Here is a 26,599-nt window from a genome sequence, read left to right as displayed (position 1 = left end):
CGAGAGTTTCCTCGACTTCGAGTTTGCTACCCGGGCCAACATTCCACTTGAGGACCTAGTGAGGCCTTTGGAGATCTTCGCATTGGACCAACACCGCCTGGCCGACATCTCTCAACGCACCTGCCCAGTCGTGCTGACCATCGCTGGGAACCACGTTGAGAGAATCCAGTTCCTTATCACCCGATCCCCTCTTGTCCCGGTGGTCCTGGGTAGGCCCTGGCTCGCGCTGCACGAGCCCCACATCGCCTGGTCCTCCGGTACCATCAAGGGCTGGAGCTCCTCCTGTCACGCCCAGTGTCTACAGGCGGCGTCCTGTCCCCCGCCCCGGAGGCCCGCTGGTGAGTCGCCTCCGGACTCTTCATCCATACCCCCCGAGTACCACGACCTCTTGGAGGTTTTCAGTAAGTCCAGGGCTCAGGCCCTTCCACCCCACCGTCCTTACGACTGCGCCATCGACCTCCGCCAAGGGGCTCCCCTTCCCGGCAGCCGCCTCTACAGTCTGACCGTTCCGGAGAAGAAGGCGATGGATCAGTACATCTCTGAGTCCTTGGAAGCAGGACTCATTCGGCCTTCCTCCTCCCCGGTGGCGGCCGGTTTCTTCTTTGTTGGGAAGAAGGACGGGGACCTTCGACCCTGCATCGACTATCGCCAGCTCAACGAGATCACCATCAAGAACAAGTACCCTCTTCCTCTCATGAACTCCACCTTCGAACCTCTCACCCAGGCTACCGTCTTTACCAAGCTGGACCTCCGGAGTGCCTACCATCTTGTCCGTATCCGTGAGGGCGATGAATGGAAGACCGCCTTCAAGACCCCCAGGGGCCACTACGAGTACCTGGTGATGCCGTTCGGCCTCACCAACGCCCCGGCGGTATTCCAGGCGCTCATGAACGACGTCCTTCGTGACATGCTGGAGGTGTTTGTGGTGGTGTACCTGGACGACATCCTCATCTTCTCCAAGACCCTCGAGGAGCACATCCAGCATGTCCGCCGTGTGCTGGAGCGCCTCCTCCACAATCGGCTCTTCGTCAAGGCGGAGAAGTGCCGTTTCCACTCCGACTCCGTCGACTACCTGGGCTTCATCGTGGAGAAGGGCTTGACCCGAGCGGATCCTCGCAAGATCCAAGCTGTGGAGGAATGGCCTGAACCCACCACTCGGAAGGAGTTACAGAGTTTCCTCGGGTTCGCCAACTTCTACCGAAGGTTCATCCGGAACTACAGTCAAGTGGCGGAGCCACTTACCAGACTGACCTCTCCCGCCCTGCCGTTCGACTGGTCCCCAGCGGCATGTGCTGCGTTCCGCTCCCTCAAGAAGAGGTTCACTTCCGCCCCGATCTTGCTCCACCCTGACCCCAAGAGACAGTTCATCGTTGAGGTGGACGCCTCGGATACTGGACTGGGGGCTGTCTTATCCCAGCGTTCGGCAACGGACCAGAAGGTACATCCTTGCGCCTTCTACTCGCGTCGGTTCCTCCCTGCCGAGAGGAACTACAACACCGGCAATCGGGAGCTGCTGGCGGTCGTGGCTGCTTTGGAGGAGTGGCGTCATTGGCTTGAGGGGGCCGAGGAGCCATTTACCATCTGGACGGACCACAAGAACCTGACGTTCATCCGCGCTTCCAAGCGCCTCAACGGTCGGCAGGCGAGATGGGCCAGCTTCCTCAGTCGGTTCGACTTCTCGCTGACTTTTCGTCCTGGTTCCCGCAACACGAAGGCCGACTCCCTGTCCCGGTTACACTCCAAGGGGGCTCCACCCTCTGAGGACCCGACTCCCATCCTCCCGGAGGCCAGGGTGGTTGGAGCCATCACCTTGGGCATCGAGGGGGTGGTTAGACGTGCCCTACGCTTCCAGCGTGCTCCAAGCAACGTTCCGATTCATCGTCTCTTCGTCCCCGACTCTGTCCGGTCCCGGGTGCTGCTGTGGGGCCATACCAGCCGGTTCGCCTGCCACCCGGGCGTTCATCGCACGTTCTCCTTCCTGGCTCGTCGTTTCTGGTGGCCCACCATGCGGAACGACGCCAAGGAGTTCGTATTGGCCTGCGCGGTCTGTGCCCGCAGCAAGGCCTCGCACCAGGCACCCTCCGGGCTGTTACAGCCACTTCCCGTTCCGAGCCGTCCTTGGTCACATGTGGCGCTAGACTTCGTCACAGGTCTTCCCTCCTCCCAGGGAAACACTTGCCTTCTGACCGTGGTGGATCGATTCAGCAAGGGGGTTCACCTCGTGGCCCTTTCCAAGCTTCCCTCGGCGGCCGAGACGGCGGACCTCCTGACTCACCACGTGTTCCGCCTTCATGGTTTTCCCCAGGACATCGTCTCTGACCGGGGGCCCCAGTTCACCTCCCAGGTATGGCGGGCTTTTTGCAAGGAATTGGGGGCGACGGTCAGTCTTTCCTCTGGTTATCATCCCCAGACTAACGGACAAACGGAGAGGATGAACCAGAGCGTGGAGTCTGCTCTTCGGTGTGTGTGGCAGCCGAGAGACCAGCTTCCTGGAGCCGTTTCCTTCCCTGGGTCGAGTACTCCATCAACTCCATGGTCAGTTCCGCCACCGGCCTCTCACCATTTGAGGTTTCCCTGGGCTACCAACCCCCTCTTTTCCCCGCACAGGAGACGGAGGTGGCAGTTCCCTCCGTGCAGGTCCACCTCGACCGCTGCCGACGGGTCTGGGAGATCACCAGGACCGCGCTGCTCCGGACATCTGAGCGCGCCTGTCGTGGGGCCGACCGGCGCCGGGTTCCTGCGCCGACTTACCACCCTGGGCAGAGGGTGTGGCTTTCCGCGAAGGACCTCCCGCTTCGGTCCTCGGCCAAGAAGCTTAACCCCCGTTTCGTCGGACCTTTCGAGGTTCTGAAGGTACTCAGTCCGGCGGCTCTGCGTCTGAAACATCCTGCGTCCATGCACATTCACCCCGTTTTCCATGTCTCCCGGGTTAAGCCTGTCTCCCTCAGTCCCCTGATGCCTCCAGCTCCTGATCCTCCGCCTCCCGAGATGGTGGATGGTCACCCCCAGTGGCAGGTCCGCCGGTTGATGGGCGTTCGACGGCGGGGTCGGGGGTTCCAGTACCTGGTGGACTGGGAGGGTTACGGCCCGGAGGAGCGGAGCTGGGTCTCCCGACAGCTCATCGTGGATCCCGGCCTGATCACGGACTTCCATCGTGCCCATCCGGACGAGCCAGGTCGGCCTGGTCGCCGGGTGGCTCCCGTGGAGGGGGGGGTACTGTGAGGTTTTGTCCGCTGCTCACCTACTCGCTCTGTTCCTTTAAGCCTACTTGCTCTGTTCCTTTAAGTTTTCAGTTAATTAATTGCATTCTCCTCTTCACACGCTTCTTCCTGTAGACGCCGTTTGATTGGTGCTTCCCCAACCACACGCTTGTCAATCTCATCCCGCAGCTGTCACAGCTTGTCATTAAGCATTCCTTTTGATTATATATACCCCGATTCCCCATCAAGTGTTGTTGGATCGTTTTGATATATTATCAGCATTTGCCGTTCCTTCCTTGCCTGCTGTTTTCCCTGTGCTTTGCCTCCCAGGACACTCAAGAAGTATTCCGCTTGGACAACCCGTTCCCCGTAACGACGCGCTCGCCCTGTTTGATCCTGCTCTCTTTACGCACAGCGCCTGGGTGAGTTTTGCAAGACAGTCTTTTGTCCCTATCGTTTTTCGTGTGTGTAGACACTGAAGAGATCCTGCTTTTTGTTCGGTCTGTCACTCACCCTGTGCCTGCTTTTTGGATTGTTCATTTGGGATAATATTTGCTTGAACTTTGCTCACTGTGTGTATTCACACCGAAGATATTATCACTTGGATTATTATTGGGACATCGCTCACTGTGTGTATTCGCACCGAAGATTCTATCACTTGGATTGTTGTTGGGACATTGCTCACAGTGTGTATTTACACCGAAGATTCAGTCACTTGGATTACCTGTTTTGGGACAAGTCACTTCTCCTGTCACCTGTTCTGTTCCCAACTGTACTCTGAGCTAACCCGCTCTCTCTCTCTCTCTCTCTCTGTCCCGTTACCACCTCGGAGAGCTGCCGAGAGGATTCTGCAGAGCGGCTCTGACGTCACTGTCAGATTCCTCAGACTAACCTTCCCGGGAGAAGCTGCAGAGCAGCAACATTCTTCTAATGCTTGTATCCCAGTCTTTGTTTGTTTTCAACCAAGTTCTTGCTGCTATTTTGTGAAATAAAACAAGCCCTAGTTTTTGGCAACTCTGAAACAACTCTCTTTGTGTCGTTAGCGTTTGGGGTCGGTGTCAAACCATAACAACATCCACACGCACACACTCACTTTAAACAAACAACACACTGCAGCACCCACTCTCCACACTTTAGAACACCTAAACACACTTTATATTTATTGGTAAAGGTTTTGCACTACAACCCATACCTCAGTACACCTTACTGTAAATTGTACCTAAATTGTACCTCATCCCATTTCTGCTTTGCACTATATAGTATATTGTATATTAGTATATTGCATAGTATATTGTATATTGTATGGTAACTCAGTTACTTCTATTCTGCATGTATATACTGAACACTGTGTCTACGTACGTGACTTCTATTTTTTACTTCTATTTTTACATGCTATACTATTTTATTTCATACTTATCTTTTGTCTAGCACAGTCTCTGGAGCGTAACAGAAAGAAGCATTTTGTATAAAAGTATTCTGTATGACAACTATTAAAGAAACTTGAACTTGAACTTGGACTACATTTTTTTTTTATTGTCAATGTCCATAAGGCAATTGCAGTGTATTTATTCTGCATATATCCCTCCTAGATACACATGGTAACTTACACTTGTGTATTTCACGAGATGTCAGAGCACACAGGGGGTCGCCCCACAGTTGCAGTTCCCCTGGAGCCTTTTGCTCAAGGGCACGTAGGCAGACTGTGGTCACCAGCCACCCTTCAGTCACTGACTCATCATTCTGCCAGTGCCTGGGATTCAAACCAGAAACCTTTCGGTCACTGGTCGGCCTCTGTTAACCTCTCTGTACGATCTTACCGACATGCAAAGAACCACTACCGGATCTGCTCTTGCATGGTCTCCTTCATGTCCGGCCCCTCCACATCTCGCAGGTTTCTGGTGATGGCCACCATGGACTCCTGGTATTCCTCCTCGTTCTCTCCCTGTTTACTCCGTCTGCGAGCTTTGGTAGCCTGGGCGGAGGTGGTGGCAGGGGCGGGCTGCTGCTGCTTTGGGTCCAAAGCCTGAGAGAAGACATTCATACAGCGTCTCTAGGATACAGTGTCTGTCTAACAATGTATACAAATGATGGAGAGTGCAAGACTGCGTGTTGATGGAACTTCAAGAGATTTATTTAAGAGATTTATTCGTCACATACATACACGAGACATGTAGTGAAATGAAGGTGGCCATGCCCGCCTTGATTGTGCAAAGAAATACAAATAAAATAGATAATAAATAGACATGATAAAAGGTACTAATATAAAATACTATACAATGCTAAGCTTACGAATGAAAGGTAATGAGTCCTATATACACTACTATACAATATGCTATACAATATACATTTATGCTATATGTAACTATACTATGCAAAAACATACATTTATGTTTTTTAAAGAACTTTGTGAGTCTACGTTGACCACGCCCAGAGACAACCAGTGTCGTGTCTGTTTAACTCACCAGACACAACCAGTGTCACGTCTGTTTAACTCACCAGACACAACCAGTGTCACGTCTGTTTAACTCACCAGAGACAACCAGTGTCATGTCTGTTTAACTCACCAGAGACAACCAGTGTCACGTCTGTTTAACTCACCAGACACAACCAGCGTCATGTCTGTTTAACTCACCAGACACAACCAGTGTCACGTCTGTTTAACTCACCAGACACAACCAGTGTCACGTCTGTTTAACTCACCAGAGACAACCAGTGTCACGTCTGTTTAACTCACCAGAGACAACCAGTGTCACGTCTGTTTAACTCACCAGACACAACCAGTGTCATGTCTGTTTAACTCACCAGAGACAACCAGTGTCATGTCTGTTTAACTCACCAGAGACAACCAGCGGCACGTCTGTTTAACTCACCAGACACAACCAGTGTCACGTCTGTTTAACTCACCAGAGACAACCAGTGTCACGTCTGTTTAACTCACCAGACACAACCAGTGTCATGTCTGTTTAACTCACCAGAGACAACCAGTGTCACGTCTGTTTAACTCACCAGAGACAACCAGTGTCATGTCTGTTTAACTCACCAGAGACAACCAGCGTCACGTCTGTTTAACTCACCAGACACAACCAGTGTCACGTCTGTTTAACTCACCAGAGACAACCAGTGTCATGTCTGTTTAACTCACCAGACACAACCAGCGTCACGTCTGTTTAACTCACCAGAGACAACCAGTGTCACGTCTGTTTAACTCACCAGACACAACCAGTGTCACGTCTGTTTAACTCACCAGACACAACCAGTGTCATGTCTGTTTAACTCACCAGAGACAACCAGTGTCACGTCTGTTTAACTCACCAGACACAACTAGTGTCACGTCTGTTTAACTCACCAGAGACAACCAGTGTCATGTCTGTTTAACTCACCAGAGACAACCAGTGTCACGTCTGTTTAACTCACCAGAGACAACCAGCGTCATGTCTGTTTAACTCACCAGAGACAACCAGCGTCACGTCTGTTTAACTCACCAGACACAACCAGCGTCACGTCTGTTTAACTCACCAGAGACAACCAGTGTCACGTCTGTTTAACTCACCAGACACAACCAGCGTCACGTCTGTTTAACTCACCAGAGACAACCAGTGTCACGTCTGTTTAACTCACCAGAGACAACCAGTGTCACGTCTGTTTAACTCACCAGACACAACCAGTGTCACGTCTGTTTAACTCACCAGACACAACCAGCGTCACGTCTGTTTAACTCACCAGACACAACCAGTGTCACGTCTGTTTAACTCACCAGACACAACCAGTGTCACGTCTGTTTAACTCACCAGAGACAACCAGTGTCACGTCTGTTTAACTCACCAGACACAACCAGTGTCATGTCTGTTTAACTCACCAGAGACAACCATTGTCATGTCTGTTTAACTCACCAGAGACAACCAGTGTCACGTCTGTTTAACTCACCAGAGACAACCAGTGTCATGTCTGTTTAACTCACCAGAGACTACCAGTGTCGTGTCTGTTTAACTCACCAGACACAACCAGTGTCATGTCTGTTTAACTCACCAGAGACAACCAGTGTCACGTCTGTTTAACTCACCAGAGACTACCAGTGTCGTGTCTGTTTAACTCACCAGACACAACCAGTGTCATGTCTGTTTAACTCACCAGACACAACCAGTGTCACGTCTGTTTAACTCACCAGACACAACCAGCGTCACGTCTGTTTAACTCACCAGACACAACCAGTGTCATGTCTGTTTAACTCACCAGACACAACCAGTGTCACGTCTGTTTAACTCACCAGAGACAACCAGTGTCATGTCTGTTTAACTCACCAGACACAACCAGTGTCATGTCTGTTTAACTCACCAGAGACAACCAGTGTCACGTCTGTTTAACTCACCAGACACAACCAGCGTCACGTCTGTTTAACTCACCAGACACAACCAGTGTCATGTCTGTTTAACTCACCAGACACAACCAGTGTCACGTCTGTTTAACTCACCAGAGACAACCAGTGTCACGTCTGTTTAACTCACCAGAGACAACCAGTGTCACGTCTGTTTAACTCACCAGAGACAACCAGTGTCACGTCTGTTTAACTCACCAGAGACAACCAGTGTCACGTCTGTTTAACTCACCAGACACAACCAGTGTCACGTCTGTTTAACTCACCAGAGACAACCAGCGTCACGTCTGTTTAACTCACCAGAGACAACCAGTGTCATGTCTGTTTAACTCACCAGACACAACCAGTGTCACGTCTGTTTAACTCACCAGAGACAACCAGTGTCACGTCTGTTTAACTCACCAGACACAACCAGTGTCACGTCTGTTTAACTCACCAGACACAACCAGTGTCACGTCTGTTTAACTCACCAGACACAACCAGTGTCACGTCTGTTTAACTCACCAGACACAACCAGTGTCACGTCTGTTTAACTCACCAGAGACAACCAGTGTCATGTCTGTTTAACTCACCAGAGACAACCAGCGTCACGTCTGTTTAACTCACCAGACACAACCAGTGTCACGTCTGTTTAACTCACCAGAGACAACCAGTGTCACGTCTGTTTAACTCACCAGACACAACCAGTGTCATGTCTGTTTAACTCACCAGAGACAACCAGTGTCACGTCTGTTTAACTCACCAGAGACAACCAGTGTCATGTCTGTTTAACTCACCAGAGACAACCAGCGTCACGTCTGTTTAACTCACCAGACACAACCAGTGTCACGTCTGTTTAACTCACCAGAGACAACCAGTGTCACGTCTGTTTAACTCACCAGACACAACCAGTGTCATGTCTGTTTAACTCACCAGAGACAACCATTGTCATGTCTGTTTAACTCACCAGAGACAACCAGTGTCACGTCTGTTTAACTCACCAGAGACAACCAGTGTCATGTCTGTTTAACTCACCAGAGACTACCAGTGTCGTGTCTGTTTAACTCACCAGACACAACCAGTGTCATGTCTGTTTAACTCACCAGAGACAACCAGTGCCACGTCTGTTTAACTCACCAGAGACTACCAGTGTCGTGTCTGTTTAACTCACCAGACACAACCAGTGTCATGTCTGTTTAACTCACCAGACACAACCAGTGTCACGTCTGTTTAACTCACCAGACACAACCAGCGTCACGTCTGTTTAACTCACCAGACACAACCAGTGTCATGTCTGTTTAACTCACCAGACACAACCAGTGTCACGTCTGTTTAACTCACCAGAGACAACCAGTGTCATGTCTGTTTAACTCACCAGACACAACCAGTGTCATGTCTGTTTAACTCACCAGAGACAACCAGTGTCACGTCTGTTTAACTCACCAGACACAACCAGCGTCACGTCTGTTTAACTCACCAGACACAACCAGTGTCATGTCTGTTTAACTCACCAGACACAACCAGTGTCACGTCTGTTTAACTCACCAGAGACAACCAGTGTCACGTCTGTTTAACTCACCAGAGACAACCAGTGTCACGTCTGTTTAACTCACCAGAGACAACCAGTGTCACGTCTGTTTAACTCACCAGACACAACCAGTGTCACGTCTGTTTAACTCACCAGAGACAACCAGCGTCACGTCTGTTTAACTCACCAGAGACAACCAGCGTCACGTCTGTTTAACTCACCAGACACAACCAGTGTCACGTCTGTTTAACTCACCAGAGACAACCAGTGTCACGTCTGTTTAACTCACCAGACACAACCAGTGTCACGTCTGTTTAACTCACCAGACACAACCAGTGTCACGTCTGTTTAACTCACCAGACACAACCAGTGTCACGTCTGTTTAACTCACCAGACACAACCAGTGTCACGTCTGTTTAACTCACCAGAGACAACCAGTGTCATGTCTGTTTAACTCACCAGAGACAACCAGCGTCACGTCTGTTTAACTCACCAGACACAACCAGTGTCACGTCTGTTTAACTCACCAGAGACAACCAGTGTCACGTCTGTTTAACTCACCAGACACAACCAGTGTCATGTCTGTTTAACTCACCAGAGACAACCAGTGTCACGTCTGTTTAACTCACCAGAGACAACCAGTGTCATGTCTGTTTAACTCACCAGAGACAACCAGCGTCACGTCTGTTTAACTCACCAGACACAACCAGTGTCACGTCTGTTTAACTCACCAGAGACAACCAGTGTCATGTCTGTTTAACTCACCAGACACAACCAGCGTCACGTCTGTTTAACTCACCAGAGACAACCAGCGTCACGTCTGTTTAACTCACCAGACACAACCAGTGTCACGTCTGTTTAACTCACCAGACACAACCAGTGTAATGTCTGTTTAACTCACCAGAGACAACCAGTGTCATGTCTGTTTAACTCACCAGAGACAACCAGTGTCACGTCTGTTTAACTCACCAGACACAACTAGTGTCACGTCTGTTTAACTCACCAGAGACAACCAGTGTCATGTCTGTTTAACTCACCAGAGACAACCAGTGTCACGTCTGTTTAACTCACCAGAGACAACCAGTGTCACGTCTGTTTAACTCACCAGACACAACTAGTGTCACGTCTGTTTAACTCACCAGAGACAACCAGTGTCATGTCTGTTTAACTCACCAGAGACAACCAGTGTCACGTCTGTTTAACTCACCAGAGACAACCAGCGTCATGTCTGTTTAACTCACCAGAGACAACCAGCGTCACGTCTGTTTAACTCACCAGACACAACCAGCGTCACGTCTGTTTAACTCACCAGAGACAACCAGTGTCACGTCTGTTTAACTCACCAGACACAACCAGCGTCACGTCTGTTTAACTCACCAGAGACAACCAGTGTCACGTCTGTTTAACTCACCAGAGACAACCAGTGTCACGTCTGTTTAACTCACCAGAGACAACCAGCGTCACGTCTGTTTAACTCACCAGACACAACCAGTGTCACGTCTGTTTAACTCACCAGAGACAACCAGTGTCACGTCTGTTTAACTCACCAGACACAACCAGTGTCACGTCTGTTTAACTCACCAGACACAACCAGCGTCACGTCTGTTTAACTCACCAGACACAACCAGTGTCATGTCTGTTTAACTCACCAGAGACAACCAGTGTCACGTCTGTTTAACTCACCAGAGACAACCAGTGTCATGTCTGTTTAACTCACCAGAGACAACCAGTGTTGTGTCTGTTTAACTCACCAGACACAACCAGTGTCACGTCTGTTTAACTCACCAGAGACAACCAGTGTCACGTCTGTTTAACTCACCAGACACAACCAGTGTCATGTCTGTTTAACTCACCAGACACAACCAGTGTCACGTCTGTTTAACTCACCAGACACAACCAGTATCACGTCTGTTTAACTCACCAGAGACAACCAGTGTCACGTCTGTTTAACTCACCAGACACAACCAGCGTCACGTCTGTTTAACTCACCAGACACAACCAGTGTCATGTCTGTTTAACTCACCAGACACAACCAGTGTCACGTCTGTTTAACTCACCAGACACAACCAGTGTCACGTCTGTTTAACTCACCAGAGACAACCAGTGTCACGTCTGTTTAACTCACCAGACACAACCAGCGTCACGTCTGTTTAACTCACCAGACACAACCAGTGTCACGTCTGTTTAACTCACCAGACACAACCAGCGTCACGTCTGTTTAACTCACCAGACACAACCAGCGTCACGTCTGTTTAACTCACCAGAGACAACCAGTGTCACGTCTGTTTAACTCACCAGAGACAACCAGTGTCACGTCTGTTTAACTCACCAGACACAACCAGTGTCATGTCTGTTTAACTCACCAGAGACAACCAGTGTCACGTCTGTTTAACTCACCAGACACAACCAGTGTCACGTCTGTTTAACTCACCAGACACAACCAGTGTCATGTCTGTTTAACTCACCAGAGACAACCAGTGTTATGTCTGTTTAACTCACCAGACACAACCAGTGTCACGTCTGTTTAACTCACCAGAGACAACCAGTGTCACGTCTGTTTAACTCACCAGACACAACCAGTGTCACGTCTGTTTAACTCACCAGACACAACCAGTGTCACGTCTGTTTAACTCACCAGACACAACCAGTGTCACGTCTGTTTAACTCACCAGACACAACCAGTGTCACGTCTGTTTAACTCACCAGAGACAACCAGTGTCACGTCTGTTTAACTCACCAGAGACAACCAGTGTCACGTCTGTTTAACTCACCAGAGACAACCAGTGTCACGTCTGTTTAACTCACCAGACACAACCAGTGTCACGTCTGTTTAACTCACTAGAGACAACCAGTGTCATGTCTGTTTAACTCACCAGAGACAACCAGTGTCACGTCTGTTTAACTCACCAGACACAACCAGTGTCACGTCTGTTTAACTCACCAGAGACAACCAGTGTCACGTCTGTTTAACTCACCAGAGACAACCAGTGTCACGTCTGTTTAACTCACCAGACACAACCAGTGTCACGTCTGTTTAACTCACCAGACACAACCAGTGTCACGTCTGTTTAACTCACCAGACACAACCAGTGTCACGTCTGTTTAACTCACCAGAGACAACCAGTGTCACGTCTGTTTAACTCACCAGACACAACCAGTGTCACGTCTGTTTAACTCACCAGACACAACCAGTGTCACGTCTGTTTAACTCACCAGACACAACCAGTGTCACGTCTGTTTAACTCACCAGACACAACCAGTGTCACGTCTGTTTAACTCACCAGAGACAACCAGTGTCACGTCTGTTTAACTCACCAGAGACAACCAGTGTCACGTCTGTTTAACTCACCAGAGACAACCAGCGTCACGTCTGTTTAACTCACCATGCCCAGAAATATCAGCTCTTCCTCACGTTCCTTTAAGGTCCTCTTCCTCTGTATGTAGCCTTTCCACACCTGAGAATGAAGTCTTCATTTGTCATCATTTGTATCTCGTACAATGAGAAGTTGTACATCTCAGAGCTCATGTCTATGAAACCATGTGATTATCTGTATCTAGCGAGGGAGGGAGGGAGGGAGGGAGGGAGGGAGGGAGGGAGGGAGGGAGGGAGGGAGGGAGGGAGGGAGGGGGGGAGGGGGGGAGGGAGGGGTAATGTACATAGTGATGTAGCTACACTACCCCCCCTGATGAGCACGGTGCACACAGTACCTTCTGGATGCAGACCACAGCCGAGTCAATAGCAGCTGCCCCCAGATCCCTGTCACGGTCCCAGCTCTGCCTCTCCTTTCCCCTGTGGATCTCCTTCATGAACATGGCCCTGGTGCGCCCCTGGCGAGCTCTCTCTGCTACCTGGATGATCCTAACCGCCTCCTCCAGGTCCATTGTTAATGCTACAGACTGACAGGGACAATAGAAGAAGTGGTAAACTGATACTGTAGTAATATGTAGATCAGTGGTTCTCAAACTACGGGTCGCGACCCAAAGTGGGGTCGTGGGTAGGTGACAGCGCATTGGCAAGTAATTTTCTTTAATACAAGAAATACATTTTTTTATATATTTTTGTATGTTCTGGCAACATATTTTGGCTAAATATGCCTCGTTTTATAAATTTGTATTGATAACATAGTGCTGTAATATAATTGTCTAATAAATATGCATGATCAAAGTCAACAACATGTGCTTTTATTTTGATATTCCTTAATTCCACATTGAAATGACACGATACCTTAAGTGTGGGGTCGCCAAAAAGAATCCTAAATAAAATGGGGGTGTGGTATAAAAAGAAATTTGAGAACCCCTGATGTAGATTATACTGTAAAAATACTGTAATCTTATTTTTGAATGAATGACCAAGTAAATAGTAAATAACATGATCAAGTACAGTATGTTGTTTTTTCCCTCGACTGAACTGTAGCCAGTGTAGAACTCACTTGGGGTCTCTCTGGAGTACCTTCCATCCTGTTGAGGATGTCCTTTAACATCGCCCTTCGCTCCTGTAGCATTTCGCTGCGTTCACTGATGAAATAGCGAGGGATAGGGATCTCTATGTCTGCCTATAAGGGGAAATCAAAGACAACAGCTCTCATGGTTTCGTGGCGATTGAAGAATCTATATAGCATTCCTTCTTTTTTGGGGAAGGGCATTACCATGAGCCAACCTTTACAGTCCCTGCCTGGTTATGAAGTATGTTAAGTGAACGGGGACTGCTGGTCACTTCTGCCCCCAAGACAGCACCTTTATGATATTTAAATCCCTGGACTCTGTATATTATTCTGCCCTCAGATTCATCACTAATTGATTGATTGATTTAAAATTGTATTAACAGATTGCAGAATGGGTACAATACAATTGTTAAGGGGATGCAGACCAGAGAAAGGCTTTCGTCTTGTTTACATCAGGGTCCCCCATTTTCAATTCATCATAACATATATGACATACATGACATACAGATAATGATAGATACAACACTCATCCCTGTGTCCTTTATAAGAAGGTTGGTTGGTCCTCTCTGATGGAGAGGCGCAAAAAAACACTGGTATTTGTTCATTTTTAAGGCCATTTTTGGTAAGCTACCTCCTTATACAAAATCATTATTGGAATGGAATGTTGGTACCTATGGATCCCATTCTAGTGACTGGCTGGTCCTTAAGGTCCAGTTTGCTCGTAAACAGGGTAAATATGCATTTTGCTATGATGCCCCTAGCTCATGGAATGAACTCCAACAGTCCTTAAAGCTTGAGATTCTCCCCTCTGGTGCAGAGTTTAAAACCTTGATCTCCAACCTTTGTCAATCAAGTTGTATGTGTTTTAATAGATTTGTTATCCTTACTACTTTTATCCTTACTCGCCGTGTTGTCTTATTGTTATGATTTTATGTGCTGTGTGATTTTATATGCCCTTTTCTTTGCTTATTTCTGTATGTACACTCGACGTGACTGTAAATGAGGGAAACCTCAGTTGCCTTTCGAGTTTAAATAAAGGTTTAAATTAAATTAAATATTTATGTTGATTGTTAAACTGTGTGGGTATCAAACAGGAGACTATCTGGTATCAAACAGGAGGAAAGACTGTCAGGTTTTGGGCTGTGTGGGTATCAAGCAAGAAAGACTGTCAGGTTTTAAACTGTGTGGGTATCAAACAGGAGGAAATACTGTAAGTAGATCAGGTTTTAAACTATGAAAGACTGGGTTTTAAACTGTTTAAACAGTAATTGTAATTGTTTAAACTGTTCTGTAAAGCGTGGGCACTGCACTATTGCATTATTTTATTCTGTCTATTCTATTTTACTAACTATTTTATTGCACTGCACTATTTTACTCTTGTCTATTATATTTTACTCTTTTATTAAAAATGTTAATTGTTGTGCACCCAAGTGGCGACCCATGTAACGCACTGCATCGCAAAGCGGCTGACTGGGGTTCAAATCCCGGACCCGGCGTCCTTTGCCGAATGTCTTCCCCCCGCTCTGTCTCCCGTTCTTCCTCTCTCTCTCCCTCTACCGGACTGCCCGGTAGTACAAACAAATAAAAATCTACCAAAAACATAATTAAATTTTTTTTTAATGTAATTGTCTATATTATGAGTAGGCCTATCAGTGATAATTAAACCATAAACAAAGAGGCCTATTAAGATGTTAGATCCTAATGTGAAAAACTATGTGATTTAATGTTCTATGCCTTACCTTGAATTTGTCTATTTTGCTGCTGTCTATTTTATGCTCATTGTATACTTGTTTTATGTCTGCACTTCATGTGTAACGGAGGTACCGCATGTCTATCCACAGTCACGAGGGACTTGTATAGTGAAGTGGCTGTGGACGTTAAGCGGTACTGCAAGTAAACTCACTCCCCAGAGGCATCCAGACCCAGTACTTAGAAGTGAATTCACCTCAGGCGGTTAGGTGGCCGAGCGGAGATTGTAGGAGTCGCTGTTTACAACGACCCGGACCCACCCCGCCAGCTTCTCCCACCCTCTAATACAGCCAATTGTATTAGTGCAGACGGCCAGCCAAGCTGGTGACAACCCCGGAGCTGTGAGCTGGATTCGCCTGTTCGAATCCAGCTCACAGCTCCGGGGTTGTCACCAGCTTGGCTGGCCGTCTGCACCAATACAATTGGCTGTATTAGAGGGTGGGAGAAGCTGGCGGGGTGGGTCCGGGTCGTTGTAAACAGCGACTCCTACAGTTCGGTCGGGGCGCCTGCTAAGCGCGGATTGGACTTGAGGGGGATAGTGTGGTCCTCCCACACGCTATGCCCTCTCAATGAGAATCCGCGCTGCCAGGTGAAAAGAAGCGGTGATTGGCTGGACGTGTGTCGGAGGAAGCACGTGGTAGCCTCCACTCTCCCAGATGATCTGACTGTGGGGGGTAAGTGCGCAGCGACCAGGAAGGGACTGGGAATTGGCATACGACTAACATTGGGATGGGAGAAAATCGGAGGAAAATGGAGGGGGAAAAGACAAAAAAAAAAAAAAAAAAAAACGTGAATTCACCTCTTGGTACGGTGGTCTGTGATGCCGCCCGCGGCGCGCGAGGCCGGGGTTCAACTCCCACTCAGGGCGATCCCTTAACAGGGGTCGAATCGAAACACAATGCAGAGCGAGATCACACGGGTCACACATGCATTGCTCTTGATCTGCCAATTTTGTGCACATTTTTGCCTATGTCTTTTTTTTACTGCTGTGAAGCACTTCTTGTATGAAAGGTGCTATACAAATAAAGTGTATTATTATTATTGACTGCTGAGACTCACAGGTGTGAGTTTCAGATCCTGGACCACATCATCCAGGTAGTGGTACTCCGAGAACTCTTTCTCCACCATCTCGTGCTTGAGCTCCAGCACTCTCCCCATCACGCCCTCCAGGACCCCCCGGATCACGCGTCTCTTCTGGGGGTGGACCACCTGGTCGTAGGCCTCCTCCAGCTGCCGGAAGATTTGAATGTAACGTACGTAGAGGGTGGCCACGCGCTGGACGAACACCACCCGGTCCTTTTCTGGACGAGGGGGCTCGACAGGGAGCTCCTGAGTCAGCAGACTGCTCAGCTCCACTTGGGCTTCTGCCCATTGCTTGTTGTACGCACTGGAAAGAGATAAGATGAGATCAGATATTCCTTTACTGATCCCCTTGGGGGAATTTAGGCATTATAGCAGTATGGGGGCGGGGGGGGGGGTACAGGTATGGGCAACAAACTTGCAGTTCCGCGCTCGGGTTCTGCGATCTGATTGGCCACTGACGTACGCTCTCTCTACGCCCAAACAGCGCGTTACGCTAGTTCTGCCTCTAACCTCTAACAGCCTGCAGCCTGCTAGCATTATCGATTTCATAACATAAATGTTCAAAACACGACAAGACAGTTTGCATCACTTCGCACGGTTCTCTGCACTTATTCTACCGGTAGTGCGGTAGTTGTTGCCACGGTATTGGGTCTTTGGGTGAATACTTCATTGGCGGGGAAGAAGAACACTGATAGCGGTGTGTGGACCGTCCTGCGAGCCCCAGACCACCGCCCCGCGAGCCCCAGACCACGTCCCGCGAGCCCCAGACCACCGTCCTGCGAGCCCCATGGGACGAGACCAGGTAGAATTTTAGGCGCACAGGAAATAAGTCTCGCGGGGCGGTGGTCTGGTCACCCAAAGACCCAATACCGTGGCAACAACTACCGCACTACCGGTAGAATAAGTGCAGAGAACCGTGGGAAGTGATGCAAACTGTCTTGTCGTGTTTTGAACATTTATGTTGTGTTGATGGAATCATGTTAATATAGAGAGATGAAAACAATACGTTATTTCGATTGATATGAAATCGATAATGCTAGCAGGCTGCAGGCTGTTAGAGGTTAGAGGCAGAACTAGCGTAACGCGCTGTTTGGGCGTAGAGAGAGCGTACGTCAGTGGCCAATCAGATCGCAGAACCCGAACACGGAACTGCAAGTTTGTTGGTAAAAGACACGCTGCCCGGCATGGTAATAGTAAGACATAAATACAGGCAATAAATATTATAGTACAGTAGAAAGGTAAAAATAGGCAGTGTAAACAATATAATTAACTCTGAATATAAGCATATGAGCAAGTAGGCAGTGTGATCAAAGGTGCAGATGAGGGTCTGTAATATGACCTGAATATCAGTTATATTATACATTACAATAAATATGGTTACAATAAACACTAGAATCTAAATATATATGTTACACCCGCTAAGTTCTTAGCTTTAAGAAAGACACAAGAGTGTAGGTTAATTTAACCATAATATTTATTACATAAAAGGAGTGGACAACATTATTATAAGCCCACTTCAACCTCATGCTCAGGAACCCCAATCAGTCTTGACCGGGCAGGGTTTTATTCACAGCAACCTGGTGACACTTCACACAATGAAGGAGAGTAATATCAATTGTCAATAAATAGCATGTCATACGATCAATTGTCAATAAATAGCACTTCATACGATATCGATTGTTAATAAATAGCACTTCACAAAATGAAGGAAACTTTATCACACATCAATAAATACCACGTCAAGAACTGTATAAAAAGGGATGTCAAACTTCTCACAATGAAGTAAACAGATATCCTACCATCCTGATTCAACTTGTGCAAACTGTGCATAATCACGGCATCCATATGATAATGGCACACTAAGCCTGCCCGTGTTCACGTCTGAGAGAGGTACCTTGTACATGGGTTGGTGTTATGGTGGGGGGGAAACGGACACACAAATAAACAAACAAACATACATGTAAAGAAAACTAATCCGGCCCTAGGGCAAGACCCAATTCTTTTTGCCCATCTACCGGCCCATTGGCCCGGGCGGATTAGACATTATATTAAACTACCAAACAATATATACTAAAAGTGTTTCACGGCAAGAGCAGCTGGACCACTGGTGCTCTGGTTCGTCGGTGGTCCTATAATCCTACCGACTACTTTCAATCCCGCTGGGAACCAGGCAAGTGATCTTAGCGTGTAATGCTTGTTCCTGCATTCCGGAGTGAGGTGTGCACCTACCTCACTGCACCGGCCGCAACAAACAATTCCAACTAACGTTCCTCCCGCAGGTAGCCCCCTATAACGGAACCTGGCTCATTGAGGCCCCTCCTCCTTTCTCATTAATGCCACCCGTCACATACACCCCCTCCAAATGTATCGGCGTCCCGACGATATACCAATACAATCTACTACTTGGGGAAAACCTTAAACTGCAGATTTAGGGAGTCTAAACGGATTATCGTGTTTGCCTGCAGTACTCCTATTAGACTTCCTGAGGCCTTCCACCACCACTGGGAAATATGTCTCCAAGTCACCATCCCCTCCTTCCAACACATCATCCTCTGGACCAAGCTCGGATTCTGACATTGACCCCTCACTATATGACTCCAACGGCCGTCCTTCGGTCAATGTAACATCTGTATCCTCCACCCCATTGTCTCCTCCATCCCCCTGCTCCTCCTGCTCTTCCCCCAAATCATGGCCTGTATCAGGCCTCAACCCACCTATGGGCATACCTCTCATCTCAGTCCGGTGGACATGCCGTACCGGACCATCCTGAACTGCAGGGGTGATGGAGTAGACTACACCACGTTCTGCGGGGCACTGTACCACCCGGTAAGGGGTCGGTTCCCAGACATCCTGAATCTTGTTACGACCCTTCACCCCATGGTTACGGACATATACAAGGTCTCCCTCCCCTATAAATGGATCTCTCACTTGCTCTTCCTGTTTCTTATCTCTGTACTCTCTCCTTGTAGCCAGGCGCTGTCGTACATGGCTATACGCTCCCTCCAGTGACTCCTGGTGCTCCTTTACCCAGTCCTCTAGACCCTGCTCTGCCTCCTCTAACCCCTCCCCTAGCAAAAAATCCACAGGGAGTCGGGGCTCCCGGCCAAACATTAAAAAGTAGGGAGTCATGCCAGTGGACTGATGCACGGTGGTGTTCTAGGCATAGGTTAACTGAGGAAGGTGCCGCGGCCAATATCTCTTCTGGTCTGGGGGCAGTGCGCGCAACAAATCATGTAATGTGCGATTATATCTTTCACACTGACCATTTCCCTGAGGGTGGTAAGGGGTAGTACGAGACTTGCGAATCTTGTAGACCTTGCATAACTGCCTGACCAACCCACTCTCAAAGTTTCTTCCTTGATCTGAATGGATACGTTCAGGAGGACCAAACAAATTAAACCACTGTTTAACCAGAACATCAGCTACGGTACTGGCCCGCTGATCTTTAGTGGGAATGGCCTGGGTGTATTTGGAAAACACATCTGTTAAGACCAGCACATTTTCTCTTCCATTTGAAGCTAGTTCCAACATGGTGAAATCTATAGCCAGGATTTCATGTGGCCTAGAGCAGTGTTTCCCAACCGGTGGTACGCGTACCACTAGTGGTACGTGGGTGGTCCCCAGGTGGTACGTGAAAAGATTTTGAAAAGTAAAAAAAAAATAAAAAAATTATTAGAAATTGTACAGGAAAACTGTACCCACATAATGAATAATGCATAATCTGTAATAATGTAACCAAAATTGGGGGCATTCAAATTAAGTAATCATTTGCTGGCTATAATTATATTATTATTGGCGCTGAGTTCAGCTTCCCGCCCGCCGGCGCCGGACTGTCTGTCAGCTGTCAGGTATTCATTGAAGCGCTGGTGTTTATTGAGATAAAAATCATTATGGATCAATGGCTGAGTCGAGATGGTTCATCCAGAAACAATGTAAAGCATATAAATTATGTTCGCTTTGCAGTTGGATGAATAGACGGATGTCAGTGGGGAAGCACAACTGATTGCGTTTGTGCGTTACAAAGACACTTTGGAGATGAACGAGCACATTCTGTTTTGCAAGAAACTCACGGGGAGAACTACTGGACTGGACGTTTTTAACGTTATTGACAATTTTTTCTCTCAACACAAGCTGGATTGGAAATACTGCTCATGTGTGCACAGACGGCGTCCAGAGTTAAATTATGTTTTGAATGATGCCGTAAAAGTGATCAACTTCATACAGTCCAGGCCTTTGAATCATAGACTGTTTCAGTCACTTTGTGAAGACGGTGGGTCAGACTCAGAACATAAACAGCTCCTGCTTCACACCGACGGTTATCCCGAGGGAAGACGTTACAGCGAGCAGCTGTTCGAGCTGCGCAATGAAGTGAGGGCATTTCTGTCTGAGCACACACACCCCCTTGTGGCGATGTTCGACGACACAGACTGGGTAGCTCGGCTGGGAAACCTCTCTGACATTTTCAGCAAACTCAACCAGCTGAATCTCTCTCTTCAAGGTAAAGACACAACTGTTCTTAGCTTGTATGACAGGCTCAAGTGTCACATTAATTGGTGAGTTACTAACTTTTTTTTAGTCTTTAAACAATGGCTATTATAATTTATATGATTAGTTATGATTGAATATATGATTTAAGTGTCACATTAATTAGGGCGGCTAGGTGGTGTAGTGGTCTAAGGCACTCGCCACCAGTGTGGAGACGCTAGGATTCGCGTGTTCGAATCCAGCTCTCCACACTGTTTTTCAGTTTGGCTGGTCGTCCGCAGTAATACACATTGGCCGTATTACGGGGAGGGAAAAACTGAAGGGTGGGGATCGAACGTTGTGAACAAGCGACTCCTACAAGTCGGTTGGTGCGCCTGCGCAGTAGAATCAGGAAGTGTCGGGGGCAGCGTGAGCCTCCCACGCGTTACTCCTCGAACACTGAGAGATCGAGCTGCGCAGGTGAAAAGATGCGACTGCTGTTACCTCAAGTACCGGAGGGGACTTGTGCTATGTATGACTTAGTCCTCACTGCAGCCGGCTTGTGGGAGGCAAGAAACAGCGTTCGTGACAGGGGAGGGTTGAATTGGATGATACGAAATTGGGATGGGAGAAAATATAGAAAAATGGGAGAAAAAGTGGATCAAAAAAAAAAAAGTGTCACATTAATTGTCGCATTGGGTCACAAAGACAAAAATCTCCTCTTCTCTATCTCTCCTCATCACTTCTCTCCTTCTTCCACTCCCAGGTTTCACCTTAGCTACACACACACACACACGCACACACACACACACACACACACACACACAGCCGGTCTGCCACAATATATAGACTATTAATTTATTAATTATACATCCTGGGCATCACCACGATTGATTGCGTAGTAGGTGGTACTTTTGGTTGGCTTGAAATGCTTTGGTGGTACAGTACTCAAAAAAGGTTGGGAACCACTGGCCTAGAGGCCTGTAGACTGCCCATAACTGGTTTAATTTTTGGCTGTACAGCTTTAGCCAACACACATCTCCCACACTGCAGACACCATTTCTCGACATCCCTGTACATATTTGGCCAGTAACACCGCGAACGCGCAAGCTGCAACGTCCGCTCCACCCCCTGATGCCCATGATTATCATGCAGCTGAGTGAGCACATCTTTATGTAAACACTGTGGTAGTACAAGCTGATAGATCTCCTTACCACCATCAGGAGATTTACACTGTCGATACAGCACTGTCCCTTCCTCTCTCAGGCGCCCCCATTGGCGTGCAAGCTCCTTGGTACCCTGGCCAAACCTCTCCCTCTCCTTTGCATCGGGTGGCCTGGCTTTTCTCCAACAGGCCAACAGTGGTCCAATAACTGGATCTTGTTCTTGCAACACGGCTAGGCTCTCCTTGGAACAACCTGGAAGCACAGAAATGTCAGACTGGATGCCAAAGAGCCCTTCCTCCCAGACATCTTCCTCCTCCGAGGCCTCAGTCGTACTGGGCTCCCTGTACCGGCGAGACAAGGCATCCGCATTACCATTCCTAGTCCCAGGACGATATTTTAAAGTAAGGTTAAATGGAGCCAGCTCGCCTGCCCATCGTTGCTCTACTGCACCAAGTTTAGCTGTGTCTAGGTGGGTAAGTGGGTTGTTATCTGTATATACAGTGCAGGAACCCCCTAACAGATACCCTCTGAATTTCTCCGACACTGCCCACTTAAGAGCAAGAAACTCTAGTTTCATAGAGCTATAGTTCTGCATGTTCTTTTCTGTAGGTTTAAGTGCCCTACTAGCATAAGCGACAGGCCTGAGCTTCCCTCCATGTTCCTGGCAAAGTACTGCCCCCAACCCCGCATGACTAGCATCAATCTGTAACACAAATGGCCTATGAAAATCTGCATAGGCCAACACTGGTGCAGAGATCAGCGCCGTCTTTATCTGGCCAAAATTCTCTTCACACTCTGGTGTCCAGACCGGGGCCAGTGGCTTCCTGGGAGTCTTACCCTTTTTTATGCCTGGGGACAATTGTGCTGCTGCATGATTTAAAGGAGCAGCCATCTTTGCAAACCCAGCTATAAAGCGCCGATAGTAACTAGCAAACCCCAGGAAAGATTTGAGCTCGGCCAGATTAGTGGGGGTCCGCCACTCCTTCACAATTGCTACCTTGTCCGGGTCTGTTGCCACTCCCTCAGCCGAAACTACATGGCCCAGATATTTCACTTGCCTCTGAAAGAAATGGCATTTAGAACCCTTTACCTTGAGCCCCTGCTTCTGTAGCCGAGAGAAAACTTCCTCCAGCCTCTCTATGTGCTGCTGAACAGAGGAAGAGAACACAATCACATCATCAAGGTACAGTAAAACAGACTGATAACGGCAATCTCCGAACATGCGCTCCATAAGGCGTTGAAAAGTGCTAGGAGCATTGCACAATCCAAATGACATCCTATTAAATTCGAATAGACCGAATGGAGTACAGAATGCCGTCTTTGCCCTATCCTTTTCCACAACCTCCACTTGGTTGTAGCCACTGGCTAAGTCCAGAGTTGAAAACCATTTAGCTCCCACCAGTCCATCTAATGACTCCTCAATCCGTGGCAAAGGGAACGCATCTTTCCTAGTCTTAGCATTGAGGCGACGATAGTCTACACACATTCGGTTTCCGCCGTCTTTCTTCTGTACCATGACAATGGGTGATGCATAAGGGCTACAACTCTCTCTGATGATCTGGCTGTCCAGCAGTTGTTTTATGTGGGCCCTCACCATATCATATTGAGACGGGATGATGCGACGGTACGGCTGCCGTACAGGAGCATCATCTAGCAGGGGGATCTCATGCTGAATCAGATTGGTACAGCCCAAATCAGCTTCACTTTTTGCAAACAGACTGTTATATTTATTAATCAAAGCTGCCGCTTGTTGTTGCTCAGATGCATCTAATCCCTCAAAAGAATTAGGCAAAACCCAGTCAGCCCCCCCCCCAGCTTCAGTTCCTGGAAGGGACACAGATGCTGTGCACTCATTGTTAATCACATCCCTGCGAAACTCAACCTGAGGAGCTGGTTCTGATACTATAGTTACCATGCTCACCGTAGCGATGACCCTGCGTGGGGTTAGCCAAACATCAGAGTAGCCCACATTAGTGATTGGTACATATGTTATCCCTGCTTCAGCTGTCACTAGGGCAGGTGAAACCAACAGCCCTTCTGGAAGTACCCCCTCACCTGGCCGTAATGGCTCCACCAATAATTCCATGTGCTGCTGTGAATGGACCTTAGGACATGTTACAGGGACCATTATTAATGTACCGGCAGCTACACAAAATGGCCGCTTACCTCTCACTCTGACTCTGAAGGGCTCAGGGGAATTGGCCATGGTCTCCTCCACTTGGCAGTGTCTAAGGGCTCGTCTCCATTCCGGGGCCTCTGTCACTCTAGGATCCTCAAAAAGACTAGAGCCAGACTGTACAAACAACTCCTGATAAAACCCTTTGATTACATTCATACCCAGTACTCCCGGGGTTAACCTTTTTTTATGCTGCATTTGAGGGTCATCTGTATCTCTGACTACCAGGACACCCCTGCCCGTGATACATTTTCCCAAAATCGTGATGTCCAACTCCAAATAACCCAGGTATGGCAGCTCTAGACCATTTCCTGCCCGAAGATCTAACCATGCACACTCACGTAACTGAGCATCGGTGAGGTGACCAAAATGTTCTTAAAAAAAACTCTCAGTCATCGTTGTGACCATGGACCCAGTATCCAATAATGATGGAACCACAATTTCCCCCATCTTAACCTCCACTACTGGACATTCACTCACAAGTGTCGACATAACAGATGGATTTCGTCCTGAATCAAGCTTAGTCTCAGGGTTTATATGACTTTGCTCGGTAGTAGTGGGCTCTCGTCCCTCTGCTTGGCCTGGTCCCTTTTTGGGCTGGGATGTTTTTGGGAGAGCTGCAGTGCAGTAACGTGCTATATGGCCCCTTTGATCACACCGAAAACAGATAGGCTTTCCATCAGGAGCAGGAGCTCTTCTAAATCTAGATGGAGGTTGAGCCCCACCTTCCTGTTTGAAGGGCTGCAATGCTTTCATTAGCACATCCAATTGTCTCTGTTGAGCCTCAATGAGGGCTTTCAGTTCAGAATAACTTGATTTATTTTCAATTGGCTCGCAGGACACTTGTGCCTGGACTTCATTCGAAAATGGAGGGGAGTGATTATCCTTTTTAAATGACCGTTTTTCACACTGCGCTGTCCACTCAACAGCCTCCCTCCGTACATCCCTAATTTTCCAATTAGGGTTCACACAAATTTTGTCTCGTAATCTTATACTCAAACCATGGTCCTTGACCCCCTCACAAAATTGGTCACGCAGGTCTCTTTGGGACTTAGGCTTAGCCTGTGCGTCTGTTTGAACAATCTGATCCATTTGGGACATAAGGGCATGGGAATAGTCCAACAATGACTCCCCCTCACGTTGTTTGCGGTTAAAAAACCTGCGCTGAAGAGAGATTAGAGAGTGTGAACATCCATACACTTCTCTCAATATCTGAATTATTCCACCAACAGTCTCTCTCTCTTGTTTGGGAAGATATTTAACCTCTACCCGGGCCGCCCCTTCTAAATGGTTATACACACAATTAGCTTTTTCTTTTTCAGACGATTTTAACTGGATATGGTTCTCAATCAGTTCAATCCATTCTTCCAGGGTAGGCGAGTCTGCGTTATCCAGATTGCCCGAGAATTTGGGTACCTTTTCACTCTGCTGGATGTACACCAACCGTGTTCCCCCTTGAGCCTCTGCAGCTGGCTCCACATTGTCCCCAGTGCTGCTCGAAGCTCCTGGTTGAACGTCTGGCTGCAGTCTCTGCAACTCCTGCTCCAACTCCTGTATGCGCTGCGCCATCGCGTCTGGCTCCATGGCCTATGAGAACTGATGAGAAGACCACAATGGCCCTGGATCCTCTCTGCTGCGTGGCCCTGGCCCACCGCTGCTCTTGCCGTTTCACGTGCTCAAAAATAAGGAAAAAAACATGTAATCCGCTTCCCCCATGAAAAGATAAATGCTTACTTAGCTAGGACTACTGACTACGCCAAATGTTACACCCGCTAAGTTCCTAGCTTTAAGAAAGACACAAGAGTGTAGGTTCATTTAACCATAATATTTATTACATAAAAAGGAGTGGACAACATTATTATAAGCCCACTTCAACCTCATGCTCAGGAACCCCAATCAGTCTTGACCGGGCAGGGTTTTATTCACAGCAACCTGGTGACACTTCACACAATGAAGGAGAGTAATATCAATTGTCAATAAATAGCATGTCATACGATCAATTGTCAATAAATAGCACTTCATACGATATCGATTGTTAATAAATAGCACTTCACACAATGAAGGAAACTTTATCACACATCAATAAATACCACGTCAAGAACTGTATAAAAAGGGATGTCAAACTTCTCACAATGAAGTAAACAGATATCCTACCACTCTGTGATTCAACTTGTGCAAACTGTGCATAATCACGGCATCCATATGATAATGGCACACTAAGCCTGCCCGTGTTCACGTCTGAGAGAGGTACCTTGTACATGGGTTGGTGTTATGGTGGGGGGGAAACGGACACACAAATAAACAAACAAACATACATGTAAAGAAAACTAATCCGGCCCAAGGGCAAGACCCAATTCTTTTTGCCCATCTACCGGCCCATTGGCCCGGGCGGATTAGACATTATATTAAACTACCAAACAATATATACTAAAAGTGTTTC

General features: G+C 47.9%; 1 pseudogene across 1 annotated transcript in view; it reads right to left on the bottom strand.

Moving 5' to 3' along the window:
• LOC311248246 (dynein regulatory complex protein 11-like) overlaps positions 1–25,728 on the bottom strand; it is a 35,292-nt pseudogene extending 9,564 nt beyond the window's left edge. The window contains exons 1-8 of the transcript in view: positions 25,576–25,728; positions 22,919–23,130; positions 22,127–22,324; positions 16,330–16,657; positions 13,510–13,632; positions 12,788–12,976; positions 12,463–12,534; positions 5,033–5,223 (exon numbers count right to left, since the gene is read on the bottom strand). The product of the transcript in view is annotated as a dynein regulatory complex protein 11-like (transcript). The remainder of the gene's footprint in view (positions 1–5,032; positions 5,224–12,462; positions 12,535–12,787; positions 12,977–13,509; positions 13,633–16,329; positions 16,658–22,126; positions 22,325–22,918; positions 23,131–25,575) is intronic.
• Between the last annotated feature and the right edge of the window lie 871 nt (positions 25,729–26,599).

This window comes from Notolepis coatsorum, assembly GCF_963971535.1.
Source record: "Notolepis coatsorum genome assembly, contig: SCAFFOLD_818, whole genome shotgun sequence".
NCBI classification, from domain to species: Eukaryota; Metazoa; Chordata; class Actinopteri; order Aulopiformes; family Paralepididae; genus Notolepis; species Notolepis coatsorum.
The sequence above is the reverse complement of the archived record's forward strand: the minus strand, read 5'-3'. Positions and strand labels throughout refer to the sequence as shown.